Below are 8,984 nucleotides of genomic sequence, written 5' to 3'. Positions count from 1 at the left end.
TATATATATATATATATATATATATATGTATGTATATATCGAGGAAGAGGATGATGAGGAATAAATGGAGAAAACGAAAGAGGAGTGCTTGAGTGCTCACTCAACCTGACATGTCGATTCCTCACTGCGTGTCCTCCCCTCCTCCCGTATATAGAGCAGGTGATCGAATGTTTATGCTGAACAGGTCGAGCTTCCAGCATTGAATCCCCACCCAGGGTTTCACCCGGTGTGCTATCTGGGCGCTCATTAATCGCGATCTCACGTCTGCCACCGTCGATTCTCCATGGAGATTCCAGCAACAAACTCCTGCAGGAAATCCACAGAGAACTTCACCAGGAGAAAGAAATGCAGGTAACACAAAATAACATCTCCCTAATGCATATAATGAACTGTATAAATAACAAGATGACTTTGGAAAGCAGAATAGAATGAATTTGCTGAGGCTTAGAAATATAAACAAGGTGAAATCTGCAACCTTTTCGCTAAGAGATCCCCCCAATGAGTGTAAAATGAGGCTACTGCATTACGGCCCTAATAATAACACTAACAACAACAACAGTCCTTATTCTATGAAGTACGATCAATTTTCTTTTTCTTATACTGTACAGCATATGTATCTTTACTATACGAGACTTGTCTGCCTGTATGTATGTCGCCATTTTTCTCAGAGATGGCCGAACAGATCTTTGTCAAACTTTCAGAAGCTCATCAGTGAGTTCCGGGGAATGTTTTAGGCAAAAACAAATTTGAAAATTTTGAAAAAAAAAATTCGATTTTAAAAAATCGCTCTTTTGTGCCTCATCCTTTGTAGCTGTGTTAAAGGTAATACTAAATGATCCCCAACCCCATTTCTTAATGGGTGGACAAAAGCGTTTTAGGCCCCTACAGTAAATATATATATATATATATTTTAATTCTTCAAAATACCAACAGGATTAGAACAACACCAGGCAACATGGGTACCCCTGCTAGTTGTTATATAAATAAATGTTGCATTTCATATAATTATATTTCGTTGTTTAATAATAATGCTATAATAAATAATATAAAGATTGAGTAGGCCTATAGTATAGGCCCTATACTAATGATTTACTGATTATACATGGTGACAATTTATTCATGGACACATCGTCTTGTTGATAAACTGTTTTATTTGGATAGTAAAAATTCAGGACACCACACCTTTGAAAGAACAATGTTGAAATATTGGTGGTACTCACATTTCTTTATTTATTGAAAATGACTGATGTCAGGTAACCTGTCTTAAAACGTATGCATTCACTGCAGTGGAAGATGAAATTGTCCGTAACTTGCTGAATTGTTTTCAGGAGAAATGCGGCTTATTTCATTTCTGATATTATTTTTACCTCCGCTACCGAAGGTGGATGGAGGTTACGTTTTAAACCCTGTCTGTATGTTTGTTTGTCTGTTTTTGAAGAAAATATCTCAAAAAGTTGTCGACGGATTCGGACGAAATTTGGCGGAGAGGTAGCGTATGTGACAAAGACGAAATTATTAGATTTTGGTGAAGATGCGGATTTGGATCCGGCTGGTAGAATTTTTAAAGTGATTTTTCACCATTGGGAGATGGGGCCAAAAACGATACATAGCAGGATATCTCAAAAAGTTGTGGACGGATTTGGACGAAACTTGGTGGACAGGTTGGGTGTCTGACAAGGACGATTCGATTCTATTTTGGTGAAGATCTGAATATGGATTCGGATATGAGAATTATTTAATTTTTGAAGTGATTCTTCACCATTGAGAGATGGTGCCAAAATGACACATAGCATGATATTTCAAAAAGTTATGGACGAGTTGTGACTAAAGTTGGTGGACAGGTTTGTTAAGTGACAAGAACAAGCCGATTCGATTTTGGTTCAGGGCCGAATCCAGATCCGGTCTACCAGTGGGATACAAACCAAAAACTGTTCAGCCTGGCGGAGGTATTCGCTCTACCGAGTTCCGTTCTGGTTCAGTTCAGTTAATGTTCTTGGTCTAGTCGTATAGACGTTGGACTTTAATTATTCCCACAAAACATCTGGCGATATAAGGTCGGGTGGTCGTGGTGACCATGGAATGGCCCCAGTTCTTGAAACAACATGATTTTGGAAATGTCCATTGCAACATTTGCGTTTCATTGCTTATGCGTCAAGTTGCTCCATCCTGTTAAAAGGAAAACGCACAGTGATAGATGGGGTTTTGAAAATGTGTTTGCGTATCCAGGCCATAAATATTTTTTATTATTTGAGCTTTTGTGTCGTCAAATTTTCAACAAACCTTTATTTTACGAATATGGAGAACATAATTAATAATTGCTTCCATGTTTATTTATTTATTTACAATTGAGCTTCAGTGTGTCTGTCCAGGCCATCACATTTTTACTAATTGGGCTTTTGCCATCATATCTTCATTAAACCTTTATTATGAGAATACGGAGAACACAAATTAATAAAACGTACAATTTTTGGAACGTAATTCAGTCATTCGTCAAGTTTAGTTTGAGATAATGTAATTCAGAAAGTTTGTGTTACGGAAACGTAATTCACGAATGAAAAATTCTCTCAGCAATTCAGGGTACTGATCACCATTCACTGCCATGGTTTCCCCTCGTTCATTTTCAAAGATATACAGTAAGGGCCTATTATCCAAGATTTGGAGACAATACACCAAACTGTCACATTCAGGCCGTGTAAAGGTTTTTTGAGGATTCTTGTCCCGATAAGTGAGAATGTGCTTCATCTGACATTATGGAGTTTTCACCGAAATTTGGGTTACCGAGCAAAATCCTATTGTGATAGAAATTCTACAGTGTTGTACATTGCCAGTCTGTTTGATAGTCTGCCGACTTCAACTGTTGTGTTACTTGCATTTTCTAGGTGTACAAATTAAGATCCTTCTTCTAAATTCAATGCCTAGCTGTAGAGAATGCCTTCTGGCCGACTTATTTGGGCTCTGTTGGACTCCTTCTCTCACTCCTTCAATTGCTTCTTCCGTTCTTACTGTTTTCTATCGACCTGACCTTTTTGCACCTGATACTATGTCAGTTGTCCAATGTACGTTAACATTGCGCAATATTGAATTCCTTGTGGGATTATGTGCACAAACCAAATTTTGCCCGAAACTGTATTTGAGCAATTTTATTGAGTAGTTGTTGGCAAAATAAAGCTCTACAATAGCAGCTTTGTGCTCCACTTGTTCATTTTCAGTTGTGATGGTGTAGTCCAAATTTCCAAAGCTTACTCCTCAACATCATCAGGAACAACAAAAATGATAGTTGACACAAATGATTGTTTATCATTAAAATGTGTCCAGGAATTATCACCCCATATAAATGAAGTATACATTTCATTTCGAAATGCTATAAATTGTCATCCACACGCAGGGTGAATCATCAGTGTTTGCGCCGTCCCCATGATGGACGTTAAAGTGGGCATCCCATCTGCCGGCATAAGTTGGTGGATGTTGAAGATCCCATGGTGGCCTCAGTGAAAAGTAGGTGAGTTATTATCGGCACCCTGAACAATTAAAAAAATTCCTGCCCCAAATACTCAAGAAATTGCTTCAGCACTGATACTCTGTAATAGAGTATGGTATATCAAAATCAGATTGTGTGTATGTGTGTGTGTGTGTGTGTGTGTGTATGTGTGTATGTTTGTATGTGTGTGTATGTGTGTATGTGTGTGTGTGTGTGTGTGTGTGTGTGTGTGTGTGTGTGTGTGTATGTGTGTATGTATGTATGTGTGTGTATGTGTGTATGTGTGTGTGTGTGTGTGTATGTGTGTATGTGTGTGTGTGTGTGTATATGTGTGTGTATGTGTGTATGTGTGTGTGTATGTGTGTGTATGTGTGTATGTGTGTATGTGTGTATGTATGTAAGTATATATAAGTATATATACATACATACATATATATACATATATATATATATATATATATATATATATATATATATATATATATATACAGTATATATACAGTATATATATATATATATATATATATATATATATATATATATATATATATATATATATATATATATATATATATATATATATATATCTGTGCAGTCACTGAACTACTCACTCAAACTTTTGTGAAATCGTACCAATCTTCTGGTATGCACCTATCTCTCCCGTCGGTGTGTCCTAAGGGTATTTGTTTTGAAAAAAATTCCAATTTTTAATATTTTTGGGGGGGAATTTTTTTGGGGAAATTTTTTTTTTCAACTTATGTTTTCAACTTCAATTGTTTATAAAATGTTATATTACGTATATTAAAAATACATTTGTGCAAAATAATTGTTTGAATTATGATTGGTTTAAACCATGACAAAGCGGCAACTCAGGTACAGTCATTTATCTGTATATCTACACATCTGGGCAGTGTCTGTGTTGTCACTTAACGACTCCCTCAAACTTTTGTTTCCGTGGTTGTGAAGTGATTTTAATAACGTGGTGGTGGTTTTGGATCACGTGGTGGTGAGGTATTTATAATTACGTGATGGTGAGGTGTTTTGAATTACATTGTGGTGAGATATTTTGAATTACGTGGTGGTGAGGTGTTTTGAATTACTTGGTGGTGAGGTGTTTTTAAATGATGTGGTGGTGAGGTGTTTTTAATTTCGTGGTGGTGAGGTGTTTTTATTACGTGTTTTATGGCTGTGAGGTGTTTTTCAATTTCGTGGTGGTGAGGTGTTTTTAAATCACGTGGTGGTGAGGTATTTATAATTACATGGTGGTGAGGTGTTTTGAATTACATGGTGGTGAGGTGTTTTTAAATGACGTGGTGGTAAGGTGTTGTTACTTTCGTGGTGATGAGGTGTTTTTATTACGTGTTTTATCGCTGTGAGGTGTTTTGAATTACGTGGTGGTGAGGTGTCATCGTCCCAAACTTCCAGTCTGCACCTACCCCTCCCCCAGGTATGTGCTGAGGGGTTCTTTCTTGAAAAAAAAAAACATTCAACGTAAATCTTCAACCGAAATTGCCGATAAAAATGTAATATCACAAACACAACAAATACATTTGTGCAAAGTAATTGTTTGTATTATGATTGGTGTAAATCATGACAACACAGCAGCAACTCAGGTACAGTCATTATCCTCAGCTAAAATAAGCCCGTTCCTCAGTAACGACGCTTGGTGAGGCGAGCGCAGCGAGCTGAGCCAAGCTAGTATATGTATATATATATATATATGTATATGTTAAAAATATATACATATTTAATATATGTATTAAACTTCTGATCGATGTAGTGTTTGTTAGAAAATGACATTGGTTGGGATATGAAACTCATATTCATGAGCATGATTGCGTGTGAAGGCAATTTTGTAAAGTCAATCTGGAAGTTTCGAATGTAATTTGAAATTTGTGCCCCGTCTGAGGCTTTGGAGGCACCATTGCACTGGAGTGCAAGGTGCAGGAGTGGGATGGGCGAGAGGATGGTGATTTTGGAGTGGTGAGATGGGCGAGAGGATGGGGATTTTGGAGTGGTGTGATGGGTGAGAGGATGGGGATTTTGGCTGGGCGGGATGGCTGAGAGGATGGGGATTTTGGAGGGGTGGGATGGCTGAGAGGATGGGGATTTTGGAGGGGTGGGATGGCTGAGAGGATGGGGATTTTGGAGGGGTGGGATGGCTGAGAGGATGGGGATTTTGGATGGGCGGGATGGCTGAGAGGATGGGGATTTTGGAGGGGTGGGATGGCTGAGAGGATGGGGATTTTGGAGGGGTGGGATGGCTGAGAGGATGGGGATTTTGGATGGGCGGGATGGCTGAGAGGATGGGGATTTTGGATGGGCGGGATGGCTGAGAGGATGGGGATTTTGGCTGGGCGGGATGGCTGAGAGGATGGGGATTTTGGCTGGGCGGGATGGCTGAGAGGATGGGGATTTTGGAGGGGTGGGATGGCTGAGAGGATGGGGATTTTGGAGGGGTGGGATGGCTGAGAGGATGGGGATTTTGGATGGGCGGGATGGCTGAGAGGATGGGGATTTTGGAGTGGTGAGATGGGCGAGAGGATGGGGATTTTGGAGTGGTGTGATGGGTGAGAGGATGGGGATTTTGGATGGGCGGGATGGCTGAGAGGATGGGGATTTTGGAGTGGTGAGATGGGCGAGAGGATGGGGATTTTGGCTGGGCGGGATGGCTGAGAGGATGGGGATTTTGGAGGGGTGGGATGGCTGAGAGGATGGGGATTTTGGAGGGGTGGGATGGCTGAGAGGATGGGGATTTTGGAGGGGTGGGATGGCTGAGAGGATGGGGATTTTGGAGGGGTGGGATGGCTGAGAGGATGGGGATTTTGGATGGGCGGGATGGCTGAGAGGATGGGGATTTTGGAGGGGTGGGATGGCTGAGAGGATGGGGATTTTGGAGGGGTGGGATGGCTGAGAGGATGGGGATTTTGGATGGGCGGGATGGCTGAGAGGATGGGGATTTTGGATGGGCGGGATGGCTGAGAGGATGGGGATTTTGGCTGGGCGGGATGGCTGAGAGGATGGGGATTTTGGCTGGGCGGGATGGCTGAGAGGATGGGGATTTTGGAGGGGTGGGATGGCTGAGAGGATGGGGATTTTGGAGGGGTGGGATGGCTGAGAGGATGGGGATTTTGGATGGGCGGGATGGCTGAGAGGATGGGGATTTTGGAGTGGTGAGATGGGCGAGAGGATGGGGATTTTGGAGTGGTGTGATGGGTGAGAGGATGGGGATTTTGGATGGGCGGGATGGCTGAGAGGATGGGGATTTTGGAGTGGTGAGATGGGCGAGAGGATGGGGATTTTGGAGTGGTGTGATGGGTGAGAGGATGGGGATTTTGGATGGGCGGGATGGCTGAGAGGATGGGGATTTTGGATGGGCGGGATGGCTGAGAGGATGGGGATTTTGGATGGGCGGGATGGCTGAGAGGATGGTGATTTTGGAGGGGTGGGATGGCTGAGAGGATGGGGATTTTGGATGGGCGGGATGGCTGAGAGGATGGGGATTTTGGCTGGGCGGGATGGCTGAGAGGATGGGGATTTTGGATGGGCGGGATGGCTGAGAGGATGGGGATTTTGGATGGGCGGGATGGCTGAGAGGATGGGGATTTTGGATGGGCGGGATGGCTGAGAGGATGGGGATTTTGGATGGGCGGTATGGCTGAGAGGATGGGGATTTTGGATGGGCGGGATGGCTGAGAGGATGGGGATTTTGGATGGGCGGGATGGCTGAGAGGATGGGGATTTTGGATGGGCGGGATGGCTGAGAGGATGGGGATTTTGGATGGGCGGGATGGCTGAGAGGATGGGGATTTTGGATGGGCGGTATGGCTGAGAGGATGGGGATTTTGGCTGGGCGGGATGGCTGAGAGGATGGGGATTTTGGAGTGGTGAGATGGGCGAGAGGATGGGGATTTTGGAGTGGTGTGATGGGTGAGAGGATGGGGATTTTGGATGGGCGGGATGGCTGAGAGGATGGGGATTTTGGAGGGGTGGGATGGCTGAGAGGATGGGGATTTTGGAGGGGTGGGATGGCTGAGAGGATGGGGATTTTGGAGGGGTGGGATGGCTGAGAGGATGGGGATTTTGGAGGGGTGGGATGGCTGAGAGGATGGGGATTTTGGAGGGGTGGGATGGCTGAGAGGATGGGGATTTTGGATGGGCGGGATGGCTGAGAGGATGGGGATTTTGGAGGGGTGGGATGGCTGAGAGGATGGGGATTTTGGAGGGGTGGGATGGCTGAGAGGATGGGGATTTTGGATGGGCGGGATGGCTGAGAGGATGGGGATTTTGGATGGGCGGGATGGCTGAGAGGATGGGGATTTTGGCTGGGCGGGATGGCTGAGAGGATGGGGATTTTGGCTGGGCGGGATGGCTGAGAGGATGGGGATTTTGGAGGGGTGGGATGGCTGAGAGGATGGGGATTTTGGAGGGGTGGGATGGCTGAGAGGATGGGGATTTTGGATGGGCGGGATGGCTGAGAGGATGGGGATTTTGGAGTGGTGAGATGGGCGAGAGGATGGGGATTTTGGAGTGGTGTGATGGGTGAGAGGATGGGGATTTTGGATGGGCGGGATGGCTGAGAGGATGGGGATTTTGGAGTGGTGAGATGGGCGAGAGGATGGGGATTTTGGAGTGGTGTGATGGGTGAGAGGATGGGGATTTTGGATGGGCGGGATGGCTGAGAGGATGGGGATTTTGGATGGGCGGGATGGCTGAGAGGATGGGGATTTTGGATGGGCGGGATGGCTGAGAGGATGGTGATTTTGGAGGGGTGGGATGGCTGAGAGGATGGGGATTTTGGATGGGCGGGATGGCTGAGAGGATGGGGATTTTGGCTGGGCGGGATGGCTGAGAGGATGGGGATTTTGGATGGGCGGGATGGCTGAGAGGATGGGGATTTTGGATGGGCGGGATGGCTGAGAGGATGGGGATTTTGGATGGGCGGGATGGCTGAGAGGATGGGGATTTTGGATGGGCGGTATGGCTGAGAGGATGGGGATTTTGGATGGGCGGGATGGCTGAGAGGATGGGGATTTTGGATGGGCGGGATGGCTGAGAGGATGGGGATTTTGGATGGGCGGGATGGCTGAGAGGATGGGGATTTTGGATGGGCGGGATGGCTGAGAGGATGGGGATTTTGGATGGGCGGTATGGCTGAGAGGATGGGGATTTTGGCTGGGCGGGATGGCTGAGAGGATGGGGATTTTGGAGTGGTGAGATGGGCGAGAGGATGGGGATTTTGGAGTGGTGTGATGGGTGAGAGGATGGGGATTTTGGATGGGCGGGATGGCTGAGAGGATGGGGATTTTGGCTGGGCGGGATGGCTGAGAGGATGGGGATTTTGGATGGGCGGGATGGCTGAGAGGATGGGGATTTTGGATGGGCGGGATGGCTGAGAGGATGGTGATTTTGGAGGGGTGGGATGGCTGAGAGGATGGGGATTTTGGCTGGGCGGGATGGCTGAGAGGATGGGGATTTTGGCTGGGTGGGATGGCTGAGAGGATGG

General features: G+C 45.3%; 1 protein-coding gene across 3 annotated transcripts in view; it reads left to right on the top strand.

Moving 5' to 3' along the window:
* Positions 1–213: 213 nt before the first annotated feature.
* Positions 214–8,984, top strand: part of LOC137437566 (homeobox protein Hox-A2) — a 51,841-nt gene continuing 43,070 nt past the window's right edge. For 2 of the 3 annotated variants that reach the window (XM_078787084.1, XM_068132017.2), the window contains exons 1-2: positions 214–351; positions 3,386–3,499. The gene's annotated coding sequence lies outside the window, so the exon portion shown is untranslated. The remainder of the gene's footprint in view (positions 352–3,385; positions 3,500–8,984) is intronic. The other variant, XM_078787088.1, reaches the window with a different exon arrangement.

Source organism: Myxine glutinosa, chromosome 1 (genome assembly GCF_964187855.1).
Source record: "Myxine glutinosa chromosome 1, kmMyxGlut1.1, whole genome shotgun sequence".
Taxonomy (NCBI): domain Eukaryota; kingdom Metazoa; phylum Chordata; class Myxini; order Myxiniformes; family Myxinidae; genus Myxine; species Myxine glutinosa.
The sequence above is the reverse complement of the archived record's forward strand: the minus strand, read 5'-3'. Positions and strand labels throughout refer to the sequence as shown.